The 14,266-nt window shown below is 52.1% G+C and overlaps 1 long non-coding RNA gene across 1 annotated transcript; it reads left to right on the forward strand.

Annotated features, from left to right (window-relative positions):
- The first annotated feature begins 49 nt into the window (after positions 1-49).
- On the forward strand, positions 50-1,748 carry LOC147580523 (uncharacterized). The gene is made up of 2 exons (XR_015253025.1): positions 50-1,225; positions 1,470-1,748. It is a non-coding gene; the product is annotated as an uncharacterized LOC147580523 (long non-coding RNA).
- The last annotated feature ends 12,518 nt before the right edge of the window (positions 1,749-14,266 follow it).

A 14,266-nucleotide genomic window follows, 5' to 3' on the forward strand; every position in this document is an offset into this window, starting at 1 on the left:
CACCTCCGACCCACCTGGCTCCGGCCCAGCGGCCCACCTGCAGGCCTTACATAAGCAGGTGGGAAGGCCCGGAGGGGCCTGCGGGGGCGGGCGGGCGGCCTGTTGGCAGCGGTCCTCGGCGGGGCGACATCGCTCTGCCACTGGGCCCTGCACCTGGGCCGGCCTGGGCCCCGCGGCTACCGGAAGCGTAACTTTTCGTCCTGTTTTGTTTTGCCTTTTTAACCGTTCCGGAATGCACGACCGTGCCCAGGCTCTGTGTGCGACGGCTCCCGGCGCCCTACCCGCAGCCCCGTGCCGGGGACTTGGGGACAGGCCCCACGGCCCGAGGAGGCACCTACACAGGCCCAGGGGCGCGGTGTCCGTGCGCAGAGGGAGGCAGAGCCGGACGGACGCCACGCCTCCCGGACCCCGCGCTGGAACCAGGACGCCACGGCACCGCTTGCACCCCATCTGCGCACCGGGAAGCCCCGCCCCCTGCCCCAGGATGACCTCGCGCCTGCGCCTTGCCCTCTGGTGCTCCTCCAGGGCTTGTCTCGGTCCAGGGACTTGAACCTGAACCTTCTAACACCAGGGCCCCTGCTCCTTGGAGTTGCCGCCCCCCACCCAGGCACCCCTGCAGGCCGGGGATCCCTCACCCCTACTGCAGACAGCCCTACTGGGTGTTAAGGGGAAATTTTAAATCCTATGTGAAGGCCCAGGAGCAGGGCACAGCGGCCGCGGCAGGGCTGGGCCGTTCCAAGGCCCTGAACCCAGTCGGAGGGCAGAAGACCCGCAGACCACTCCGCGGAGGGGGTGGGTCGGTGCCAGCGTACTCACTTCAAGAAAATTCTGCCCGTCACCAAATCCCAACTCTTCAAGTTCTCTGTTCCTTGCAATACGTGACCAGAGCCACCCGCGGATGCCCGGCAGCTTGGGTCTGCCGGTACTAGCCCCCAGCCTCCCACGGCTTCTCCCCGTCCTCCGCCCTGGGGTCCCCAGTGGACTTTGGAAACCTGTGCTCTGACCCAACCCCTGAGGACATGTCTCTGTCTCAGAGGATGCGCCTGGCTCTTGGCCTCCCTTACTGCTCTCCCGCAGAGGGCCAGGAGGCGATGTTAATCATTGGACTTGGTGCTGGGCATGCAAGTGGCTGGGAGCCGGCGGCAGAAAGTTCAAGGGCTGGCAAGAACCCCGGGCTTGGCTCTCTCAGCCCCCTGGGCAGCCTCATGTGCCCTCCCCTCTGGAGGTACAGTTTCTTTTTTTTTTTTAATTTTTTTTCAACGTTTTTTATTTATTTTTGGGACAGAGAGAGACAGAGCATGAACGGGGGAGGGGCAGAGAGAGAGGGAGACACAGAATCGGAAACAGGCTCCAGGCTCCGAGCCATCAGCCCAGAGCCTGACGCGGGGCTCGAACTCACGGACCGCGAGATCGTGACCTGGCTGAAGTCGGACGCTTAACCAACTGCGCCACCCAGGCGCCCCTTGGAGGTACAGTTTCTAAACTGATGAGGAGGCCAGGCAAATAGGCTTAACTCCAGGTTCGGGATTGCTGGGGACACGTGTCATCTTGGCTTTCCATCTCCTTGCAGTGCCCACAAGCTGGCCTGCCCACTGTTCTTCAGATCCCTCCTCTTCCAAGAAGCCCTCTGGGAGGGACCCTCCGGAGCTGCCCTGGCTGAGCCCTCCCAGAGCACTTAGCATAGAGGCTGGGTGTTATTTTAGTAAACATAGTTGTCTACCACGAAATAAAAATCTTAACTAAGCCCACATTCTCAGAGCTGATGTCTCCCTTCCGCACGGCCAATGGCTCCAGGAGGGTCCTTTTCCCATGGTGACGACCGGCTTAGCAGCAATCTATGCAGACACTGCGGGGTCATGGGGCAGAGGGACCAAGATCCTGGCTCTGGCCTTGGAGGCTGAGAGATGGTGGCATTGACAGTCAGCAAACAGGGAAGCATTCAAGGTCACTGGGGTCACCAGACCCAGGCTGGGGCTGGGGTTAGAAAGTTGGCAAGGAGCGAAGGTTCGACTATTTTACAAGTGTCCCAAGGCAATGGTGCAGTGGGGGAGGCTGGCCCCGAGGGGGAAGTGCCAAGGCCCTGGTGACAGGTCAGCTCACGGGGGACCTCGGTCAAGCAGAGATCTTCTGGGGACCCACAGTCTCTCTGAAAGGTGAGGACAGGGCAGGATGGTGTAAGACACGTTCCGCGGACCTGGTGTCTGGGGCAAACGCCCTGCGGCCTGAGCCCCTCCAGCAGTGGGAGCGGGTGTGGGAAGAGGCTTCAGCCTCCCAGGCTGGTCCCGGTCTCTTGGGTTGGCTCCTGCCGTGTTGGGTGGGGTCAGCGCCACCGGCCAGTTCACTTCTAACCCAGTTGGCGAGAGCAGCATGAAGAGCGCTGTCAGGACAGATCACAAAGCTGCTTAGAAATAAGTGCATCCATCCTCAGGCTCTGTTGCAAAACCCAGAAGGAGCTGGCAGGTAACCCGGTTGTGCCCGAGACAAAGTTCTCTGGGCCTGGGACATGTGGGTTCTAGCCTGGGATCTGCCTCGGCTGGCTGAACGTGGTGAGTCCCTGGTCCTCTCTGGGACTCAGCTTCCTCAGATACCGGGCCTTCCGATTTTCCATCTGTGACCGGATTTGGGTGCCTCACTGGAATTCTGCTGCCCTAGGCAGGGTCAAGGCCACAAGCCTCCGCGCTGCCAGGCCCCTCGGCCTGAGGGGCAGAGGGAAGGGGGTGACGTAATAAACTTACGTAATAGTTGGTACCGGGCATCGTGCAGCACCTGTCGCCCGCCAGGCCACTCCGTCTGCACCTCATGCACATCAGCACGTCCGACCCGCAGGCAGCCCGATGAAGTGTCTCTCACTACCATTCTCCCTTTACAGACAAGGAAACTGAGGTACACAGAGATTTTTGTCACTTGCTCAGGGTGTCTTGGTTCGCAGAGTCAGGCAACAGATGCAGGCAGGTAGGTTTCAGAGTTTATACTCTTTTTTTTGTTTGTTTTTGAGAGAGAGAGGGAGGGACAGAGAGCGCCAGCAGGGGAGGGGCAGAGAGAGGGACACACAGGATTCGAAGCAGGCTCCACGCTCATCACGGACCCTGCCGTGGGGCTTGATCCCACGACCTCAAGGTCATGACCTGAGCCCAAACCAAGAGCCGGAGGCCTCACCGACTGAGTCACCCAGGTGCCCCCATTTCACTTTTTTTTTTTTTTTTTAAAGTGCAAACTAACATGTGCGGAGGACTTAGCATATGCCAGGCACCCTTCTGATTGCTTTCCATGTATTAAGTCGTTTAATTATATCAATAATCCTATAAAGTACGTACCGGATTACAATATAACCCCCATTATATGGGGCTGAGCAAGCGCAGAGACAAAGTAATTTGCTGAGGGCGATACAGCTAGTCATCAGAATAGTCGGGATTCAAAGCCAGATGGTCTGACTCCAGATTTCGAGCTCTGAGGCACCACATGAGCTGCCTAACCTGGGGCTCCGGACATCTCTGTACACAGCTCGGCAACAGCAACAAGGGATTTCTCAGGGCCAACTGACTCAGAAAGGCAGAGCACTGTGGCCGAGACACTAGTTAAAGTCTTTGAATCGACGTACTCCTAACAGATCATCGCAATCTCCAACATATGACAAAAAATGACCAGACCTCTGAAAAAGCAAGAAATGTGAGCCAAAATCAAGACAAAAGGCAGTCAATAGAAACAAAGTCAGATATAATGTAGACGGTACAGTAAACATGCAGGGACTTTCAAGCAGTTATCAACACGTTTGATAACTTAAAGGAACAAATGTAGACATAATTGATGAGCAGTGGAGGACTGCCCCATGAAAATAGAAAGGATAAGAAGAGTACAATCTCCGAAATGAAGAATTTACCAGATGAGTCTAACAGATTGGAAACTGTTAAAAAAATTTTTGTGAACTTAAAGATAGAATAATAGAAACTTCTCAATCAAAAGAATAGAGGGGAAAAAAGAGTTTTAAAGTTAAACATGACAAACCGTTGTTGAAAAAAAAAAGAATTAAGATCTGAACAAATGTTAAGGCATCTGGAGATCAAGAGCCGTAACATTGTAAGTATGACAATACCCCCCTAAACTGATCTACAGGTCAACATAATCCCCATCAAACCCCAGCTGACGTTTTTTGCAGAAATTAACAAGCTGGTCTAAAGTTTATATGAAAATTCAAAAGACCCAGAATGTCCAAAAACAATGTTGGGAAAGAACAAAGTTGGATTGATTTCAAAACATACCACACGCCTACAGTAATTAAAACAATGCCGTGCTGGTATAAGAATAAACACATTAGATAAATGGGGCAGAGTGCAAGCTCCTGAACCCAACCTCACAGTCATTTGGTTTTCACAAGGGTGCCAAGGCCATTCATGGGGCAAAGAATAGTCTTTGCAACAAATCATTCTGGGACAACCGAACATCCACACACAAAAGAATGAGATCGGATCACGTCATACACACAGAAACTTAACTCAAAACATATCAAAGGCTTAAATGTAAGAGCTAAAACTTCAAAACTGTTAGAAAATATAAGTCTATGCGGCCTCGAGTCAGGCACAGCGTTCTGAGATATGATGTCAAGGGTACAGGCAAAAGAGGAAAACAGGTGAGTTGCACTCCATCAAAATTAAGCCTTTTGCGCTTCAAAGGACCTCACAAAAAGCAAAAACATAACCCACAGTGTGGGAGAAAATATTGGCAAATTATGTATCTGATAAGAGAAGTACACATAGAATATACAAAGAACATCGACAACTTGGTGATAAAATGACAAATCACTTGATGAAAACAAAGCAAAGGATTTCGACGGACATTTCTGCAAGGAAGACGCACAAATGGACCACGGGCACGTTAACTGGTGCTCTGCGAGGTCAGCCATCAGGAAGCGCAAACCCAAACCGCCGAGACACCACGCCACCCCCGGGGACGGCCGTAATCAAAACGGCAGATAATAACAAGTGTCGCGAGGACGTGAGGAGTCAGAGCCCTCACACACGGCTGCAGGGAACAGTCTGGCAGGTCCTCAAAGGTTACACGATGACCCAGCGATTCCCTCCCTGCGCGGAGACCCAAGAGAAAGGAAAACGTGGCCAGATAAAAACTTATACATAGGCGCGCACAGCAGCATCGTTCACGAACGCCCGGAAGGGAAACTGCACCCAGATGTCATCCAGCGGGCAAGCAGGTGAGCAGAATGAGGCGCGTCCGCGCTCCGGAACCCATGGCCACTCGAGAAAGGAGCGCTGGCCCACGGCACAATGTGGCCGAACCGTGGAAACATGCTCGGTGGACAAGCCATTCACGGCGGATGAGAAGTCACACGAGTTCACGGAAGCGAAATGCCCAGAAGAAGAAATCGGTAGAGACAAAAAGGAGGTTCGTGGTCTCCTGGGGTCGGGGGCTGGAGGGGAAAAGGGAACTGCTGACAGGCTTAACCCCTGCTAACAGGGTTTCTTGGGGGAGGACAGGAATGTCCTGACAGTGACTGTGGTGACGGCCGCACTGAAGACCGTTGAGTTTTACAGCTTAAACAGGTGAATTGTATGACAGATGAATTCTGCCTCCATAAAGCTGTTACGTTCAAAGAAAGAGCAAAGCCTCAGTGACCTGCGAGACAGTATCAAATGGTCTGGTGCACATTTAATTGGAGCCCCTGAGAAGAGAAAGAGAATGGGGCCCAAAAAATTGGAAAACGTAAGGTCTAATTTTCCCCCAAATTTGGGGAAAACACCAGCCTACAAATTACAGGCAAAATCTAGAAATCATACGTGTTGACTGAGCCTAATCTGCATTAAATAAAGTAAACCCACACTTAAATCCATCACAGTGAAGCTGCTGAAAATCAGACCCTGTTTTAAATTTTTTTTATTAACGTTTATTTATTTTTGAGAGACAGGCAGAGCACGAGCGGGGGAGGGGCAGAGAGAGAGGGAGACACAGAATCCGAAGCAGGCGCCAGGCTCCGAGCCGGCAGCACAGAGCCCGACGCGGGGCTGGAACCCACGAACCCTGAGATCGTGACCTGAGCCGAAGTCGGACGCTCGACCGACTGAGCCACCCAGGTGCCCCCCACTTCTTTTCATTAACGTTCATTTATTTTTGAGAGACAGAAAATCAGACAACGTTTGAAAAGCAACCAAGGCGGGTGGAGGGGAAGTGTGCCACCTAACAGGACACAAAGGTGGACACGACGACTGACTTTCCATGAGGACAAAGGGGCCTGAAAGACGATGGAACCCTATGCGCTCAAGTGCTACAGTAAACGGTCACCCTGGCACTCTTCCCCGTAAATTGGCTTTCAAAACAAAGATGAAGTGCTGACATTTCATCTGAATGGCAGGGGGGAGGGCTTGCCACCCCCTGCCCCCGCACGTGTGTGCAAATCCTCTCACGCCCTCCGACCGGGGTTGTGTCCTCAGAGACGGCTGGCCTTAAACGACGGGCTTCCATCAAATACAACGCAGCGGCAGTGACGCTCTGGTCTCCAGGGCTAAATCCTAAAAGGTGATATGGTTTCGCCTGGCTCTCGGGACACAGCATTTTGGGTCCCTGACCCACCACATCAGAGGTCTGGCTGCCTTGAAGCCACCAGGAAGGAGGCCACGTGAAGGCCCCACGTAGAAATACAGGGAGATAATGGGGAGCCCAGCTTCCAAATCCCAGATCCTGAGCCTTTCCACCTCAGGCAGCTGCCGTATGCACAAGTAAAACAGACTTTGGGATGACCCCAGGCTCAGCTGCCCGCTGGCAGGTCAAGACGTCAAGTAGCCTACAGAGAGTCCACTGGCAAAACTAAAGTGTCTGGCCAGCAACCAGGGTGGTAAGTGGAGAACTGTCCCCCCAAAATATCCATATCTTAATCTCTGGAACCTGTGAACATTACCCTTTACTACCCCACCCCACCCCTAACCGAAAAAGGACTTTTGCTTATGTGATTAAATTAACGGTCTTAAAACAGGGAGAGGGATCAGGATCCTTCGGGTGGGCCCTCCCTGCAGTCCCACGTAATGCTTACAAGAGGCGGACAGAGGGACACTCACAGGAGGGGAGAGCGACCACAGAGACAGGGATGGGAGTGGTGCGGCCACGGGTCCGGGGCGAATGCCGGAAATGGGACAGAGGGACGGACTCTCCCCGAGGGCCTTGCTGACGCCTTGAGAGCCCAGGGAGACTATGGCCTCCAGAACCGCGGAAGAATAAGTACCTGCTGTCTTGGGCCACCAGGTTTGCGGTGATGCGTCACAGTGGCCACGGGAAACTAATACAGCTGTAAGGGAGCTCAAAAGCTCCAGTTCTGGATGACGGCCACCTGGCTGACACCTTGACTGCCGCCTCGAGACCCTGAGCCAGAATTACTCAGCTAAGGTGCCCGTAGATTATTGACCCATGAGAAATAATCAACGATCGTTACTGGTTTGAGGCACCACACTTTTGAGTGATTTTTTTTTTTGTTTTTTTTTTTTAACGTTGATTTATTTTTGAGACAGAGAGAGACAGAGCATGAATGGGGGAGGGGCACAGAGAGAGGGAGACACAGAACCGGAAGCAGGCTCCAGGCTCCGAGCCATCAGCCCACAGCCCGACGCGGGGCTCGAACTCACGGACCGCGAGATCGTGACCTGAGCTGAAGTCGGACGCTCAACCGACTGAGCCACCCAGGTGCCCCTTGAGTGATTTCTTAAGGCACAGGATAATTAGGACACTTTCACTGCAAGAAATACTACAGGAATTTTCAGGCTGACAGGATTGCATCAGAAGGAAACATGAATCTACAGAAAGGAATGCAGATCAATGGAAATGCCAACTATATCAGGAACAGGTAAGGATGTTCCTTCTTATTCAGCGTGATATTGGAGGTGCTAGCCAGTGCCATAAGGCAAGAAGAATTTAAAGGCAAAATGACTGGGAACAAAGAAGTAGATCTATCCTTATTGATAGATAATAAAACTGTGCAAATATGAAAGCTTAGGGGGGTCTCCAAAAAAAGTTACTAGAACTAATAAAAGACTTTATTAAGATCACAGGATACAAGGTCAGTCATTTAAAAAATCAGTTGTATTACTATATATCAAACAACAAATGTTAGAAAATTAAGTGCAAAATACATTTACGTAGCATCAAAATCCATACAATTCCTAGAAACAAATTTAAGAAAAGACGTGTAAGGCGTCTGCGATGACGACTATAAATCACAGATGAGAGAAATCAAATATCTCAATAAATGAAAATACGACTATGTTCGTGGGCCAGAAGATTCTCCCTGACTTGAAATATAGAGTCTGTTCATTCCCAATCAAGATTCCAACAGTCTCTTTTGTAGAAACTGACAAGATGATTCTAAATGCTGCACGGAAACACAAAGGAGTGAGTGTATCAGTCACTCGTTGTTGCGTAACAAGTGTCCCACGATGCAGTTGCTGTGGGTTGGGACTCCAGGTGGGGCTTAGCTGGTGCCTGTGGCTCAGAGTCTCCCACGGGGCCGCAAACCATCAGCCAGGCCAGATTCCACCTGCAGCCCCAACCCGGGGAGGACCTGCCTCCAAGCTTACTTGTGTGGCTGCCGGTGGTTGTTGGACTGAATTCTCCAGAAGTGAATTGTTGGACTGAATTTCTCTGGCTGTTGGCTGGAGGTCTCCCTCAGCCCTTGCCTCATGGGCCTCTCACTTGGAGCCAGCAGGAAAGTGAGGGACAGCATTCAAAGAATAAGTAAGAATAAGAATAAGAATAAATAAACATTAAAAAAATTTTTAAGTATCTTTCTGACCTTGGTGTAGGCAGATTTCTTAGAGAGGACATATGTCAGTAACCATTACAGAAAAAAGCAGATAAATTGGATTTTATCAAATAAAAGATGTTTGTTCATCAAGACACAAGTAAGAAAGTGAAGATAATTTACACACTGGAAGAAAATATTTGCAATATATATATATTTTTTAAAGGTTTTATGTATTTGTTTTTTTAATGTTAATTTATTTTTGAGAGAGAGATAGAGCATGAGCAGGGGAGGGGCAGAGAAAGAGGAAGACACAGAATCCGAAGCAGGCTCCAGGCTCTGAGCTGTTAGCACAAAGCGTGATGCGGGGCTTAAACCCATGAGCTGTGAAATCATGACCTGAGCTGAAGTCGGACGCTGAACCTACTGAGCCACCCAGATGCCCCTTGACTAATTCTATTTTAATGATTAAGTCCATTCTGTTAAATAAATGCACATGGGAAATATCCCACCTATAGCTCCAATTCAAATCCTGGAGTCTCCACTTGTCTGGTTAGGTTGTTGGTCTGAAGGCTTTCGAGATTCTCTGCAGAAGAAAATGGTCCTGCTTCCTTCTTAGCATTTAGCGTTGATCCTTCTTCCCTAATTAGGAAAAATCTGACGCCTTGCAGAAATGATTGATTCAGTGTATGGCCCCAGAAGATCAAGAAGCTAAATTGAGAATTGCAGGATTATTTCTAAAGGAAAAGGAATATCTCATTATGGATTTAGAGAAATCTACACTCTCCTCTGGACATCCTGAAAATTATTGCCACTTTTCAGACCCCTCTGGCTTTGTTTTTTGGTTTTTTTTAAATTTAATGTTTATATTTATTTTTGAGAGAGACAGAGCATGAGTGGGGGAGGAGCAGAGAGAGAGAGAGAGAGAGAGAGAGAGAGAGAGAGAGGGAGACACAGAATCCGAAGCAGGCTCCAGGCTCTGAGCTGTCAGCACAGAGCCTGATGCGGGGCTCGAACCCACAGACCAGGAGATTATGACCTGAGCCAAAGTCAGACGCTCAACTGACTGAGCCACCCAGGTGCCCCTGCAATACATACATTTAATGGGGGACAGATGTCCAGAATGTATGAGGAATCTCTACAAACAATAACAAAACGACTAAGAACCCAGTTACAAAATGGGCTAAAGGTTGAATAGACACTTCACAAAAGAATATAAGAAATGGCCAGTAAGCACCTGAAGATACAGTCAACATCGTTATCAGGGAAATTAAAATTGAAACCACCATGAGATCCCACCATTCACCCACTGGAATGGCTAAAGTTAAAAAGAATAACAATACCAGCACTGACGAGGATGCGGGGCTCCCCAAAATGCTAGTGAGGACAGTACAACCATGTGGGAAAACTTCTGGTGACTTCTTCAAACGCATTGATCCAGCAATGGTAACCCCAGGGATTTATCCAAGAAAGTGAAATATGCACGTATGCAAAAAACTTCACACAAGAATATTCATCAAGTCCCCAAACTGGAAGCGACCCAAAGGCCCTCAACAGAAGACCGGATAATGGGGTTGTGGGCCAGCCGCACAGCAGCATCCATCAACAGCACACGGGCACGAGCTGCTAAAACACTTAACACGGACGTAACGAGTGAAGGAAGCCAGATGTTACCAGGTATCGCTGTGCGATCCCCATTACAAGATGTTCATGAACAGCCACAACAGTGTCTGTCAAAACAGGCTGCTTACACAAGAGGGGGCGAGGGTTGCCTCTAAGGGAGCAAAGAAGGTTCCGGGCTGATGAAACGTCTGTATTTCTACAGCGTTGTTGATTACAGAAGTGCATGCTTTTTGTCAAAAGTCACCACATTCCACTCATCTTTGTACATTGCACTGTATGAAAAATGTGTTTCCATTGATAAAAAACAAAACACACAACTATTAGATTCTGCAAGAATCTAGTCGTATGCTTCCTGCGGCTAGGGTCCAAGCCAGGTCCTACATGTCCTTCACGTGGTCACGACCTTGTTTCCGAAGCACCTTCCCAGATCTTAGGTGTCCCTCACAAGTGCCCCTGCAAGGAGCCGGTGCTGCTGGGAGGAGGGACTAGAGCCAGGACCCAGGGTGACGTGGAGCTTTCTCCCAGCACTGTCTCCCTAGACGAAGCCATGTCTTTGCAGAGACAAAGAGGTAAGTAGTGAGTTCCTCATCCCTGTAGGTATTCAAGCCGAGGGTAGGTCGATCATATGTGAATGCTGTGACAGAGTGGGTTAGTGACCTAAAAAACCCCACTGGCCTGAGAGTGTCATTCAGGGGCTTGCCTGGGGACACAGTGAGTCAGCTTTGGGCCCAGCGTCCTGACTCCAGGCCAGCTTAGGCTGTATGGTCCCCAGGCAACAACTGGGCATCCCCTGCAAGGAACCAGGGCTGGCCTGGGCTGACCTGCATCCTGAAGGCGTCCTGATCTGTATTTGGATGTCTGGGACCAGGGACTGTGACATCCGAGATGTGCCCTGCCCTTTGTCTGGGCACTCCTGACACTGGCACCTTGCCTTCCTCTGGCACTTATACTCCCAAGTTCTCTGCCCTGTGCCCACTGGCCTTTCAGAGCCTCAAACATTATGAGTTCCTTCCTACCCCAGGGCCTTTGCACGTGTTGTGCCCTTTTCCTAGAAAGCTCTTCCCCTAATCACCTACTCATCTATTAGGTCTCAGCTTAAATGTTGCTTCCCCTAAAGAAGCCTTCCTCAATCCCCAAGACTAGGGTGGGACATCTGTTACATTCTGTCCATTATTTAAAAAAAAAAAATTTACCGACATTCTAAAGATTAAAAAATTTTTTTTTTAAATCTTTATTGATTGATTGATTGATTTTTATTTTTTTTTTTAATTTAATGTTTATATTTATTTTTGAGAGAGACAGAGCGTGAGCAGGGGAGGGGCAGAGAGAGAGAGAGGGAGACACAGAATCCGAAGCAGGCTCCAGGCTCCGAGCCATCAGCACAGAGCCCGACGTGGGGCTCGAACTCACGAACCGTGAGATCACGACCTGAGCCGAAGTTGGAAGCTTCACCGACTGAGCCACCCAGGTGCCCCTAAAGAAAGTTGCAATTTGGTGGCATTGATCACACTCCATCCTTCTTTTTCTTAATTCCTTCGTGGCACCGGTCACACCACGATTTAATAGGTTACCATACGCTTAATGTTCACTGTCGGTCTTCCCTGAAAGTATGCGGACTCCTTAGGTCAGAAGCTTTTGCCTTGTTTTCCATGATATTTTCCAGTGCTTAGCGCAGTGCTGGGCAGATTCAACAATAAATAATTCTGAATAAACGGGTGTATATTTATGAAAACAGAGAAAGACAATAAAGATACCCAAGTATAAAAAACGAACTGCCACAGCTGGGTTTCATACGATGGGGAAGTGGGGAGGAGGCTGGCAAGAACCAGAAGGCACTGGACATTCCATTTTCTTGCCAGAGCATTGACATTCTTGCTCCTCCCAGGCTTGCATACCCCCGAGATGGGGAGCTTACCCCTCGTCGCCCTTGGAAAGCTGAGGGAGCAGCTTCCCCCTGGGCTCCCAGCAGCCACTAAACTTGCTCCACGTCCCTGGCCCCGAGGGGCCTCCTCTCTGCACCCGGTCTTTGGGTGGGCGGTGCTGGGAGAGGCAGCTGGGAGCCCAGGGGAAGTGTGGTCCCTTCACCACCCTTCCCTGGGCCAGACTCCGCCCTCCAGGCTCCAGTCTCCTGCCTCCAGGCCCCCCTTCCGGCTTCATCTCCCCGAAAACTAGGCTCTCCTCTGCCGCTGCTGCTTCTATGCCCCCAGGGGCTCCTTGTTTCTTTCTCTGGCCCTGGCCGCCCCCAGTCTGGCCACACCGGCCTGTCCAGACCTAGAAGTTAGCCTGGTCCCTGCCTGACCGGTCTGATGGCACCTGTAACCCCTCCACACCCACACCTTCAGTCCTTATGGTGCCCTTGCCTGCCACCCAGGGAATCCACAACCTTCCGAACCTAGAAGGAAGCACCCCTCTCTCTGGTTCCTGTGAAGGCCTCCTCCAAGCGGGGGGAGAATCGAACAGGGGCTCTGGACATACGCAGCGGTGCCCCTGATGGATGGCATGGCCCGCCGCCACAGCCTCGAAGGGCACAGGCCAGCCCCGGCTGCAGCTCCGCGGGTCCCACCTCTCTGGCCCTGGCCTGGCTCCTTCCCTCCAGACACTGCCCATGCCGCTCAGCTCCACGGGGGTCAGGCCGCTGGGCAGACTTCCTCTGTGTCCCAGTTCCTGCCTCCCCCTCGACCTCCAGCCTCCCCTCTGCAACCCTGGGAAGATATGTCTGTCTCTGGCTGTTGGAGGAATGCAGGCCCACCATCTTCAGGGCGGTGGCTACAAGCCAAGACAGAAGACGGGCAGGCCTTGGTGGAGGCCTTTGGTGCTGGGCCTGCAGGGCAGAGATCAGAGACGAGTTTTGCAGCAGCCGTAGCCACTTTTGACTTTAGAACAGAGTTCTCTCCTCTCAGCTGCACGAGGCTGACAGAGCAGGAATGTCTTCCCCGGTTGACAGATGGGGAAACTGAGGCTCAGGGAGGCCATCTTGCCCGGGGTCAGAGTAGGTCCGGAGCAGAGCTGGATGGGAACCCCAGGCACGAGCCCAGCACGGCCCACGGCTGCTCGGAGAGTTCCCGGCCTTGCCAGGATGCTTACCATGCCCAGGAGGCTGGCCTGCTTCTGAAAGCGGGTGCCATCCACCCCAGCTAACAGCGAATCGTCTCCTGCAAGGTCAGTGGGGGTCAGTGTCCTGTCTTCCCTTGCACAGAGGGTGATGGTGAGGCTCAGAGAAGATCAGTAGCTAACCCAAAGCCCCCAAGCGGGAGAGCAGAGGGGCTGGCCCTCCAGCTCTGGGTCTCCAGGCCCCCTTTTCCCCGGCGGGCACTCTGCCCCATTTGACGGCCTCCCTTTCGCGGTGTCTGCAAAGCGGGCTCAGCCTGTGCGGGCCCCGGTGCTCAGCCCCTCCAGAGCGGCCAGGCCTGAGCCAGGCACAGGACCCCTCTGCCACCCTCATCACCTCAAAATACCCTAGGGTCCTGACCCCCACCTTGACCCTTCACTCACGGGGACAGGGAACCCTCGAGAAACTGCAGAGATAGTTTCTTCCGGCCAAGGGCTGAGGTTTTGGGGCCTGTGAGTGCTTTGCCCCCAGGAAGGAGTGGACGTGGCAGGGCCACCGGTGTCCAGAGCAGTCCAGAAACTGCCCCTGGGTGAGGGAGTCCTGGCCGGCTTTCCTCAAGGGGTCTAGTGACCCTCCCTGTGTGGCCCATGTCCAGGGAGGGGCTGGACCCCATGCCCTCGAGGCCCTGCAGGCAAGGAGCCCCTGCTTCTGGAGACCCAGCTCCCGGCCCTTGGAGGGGCCTCCGTGCCTGAGGCCCGTTGGCGTTCATTCCTCGCCGCCTCACGCCCCCTCCGCATCGGAACAGTGGCCTCCGTGGCCTCAGAGCTGGCGATTACCCTGGCCTTCTTCCGGTTCGCCCTCCA

This window comes from Puma concolor, chromosome B3 (assembly GCF_028749965.1).
Source record: "Puma concolor isolate L17-30 chromosome B3, mPumCon1.1.hap2, whole genome shotgun sequence".
Taxonomy (NCBI): Eukaryota; Metazoa; Chordata; class Mammalia; order Carnivora; family Felidae; genus Puma; species Puma concolor.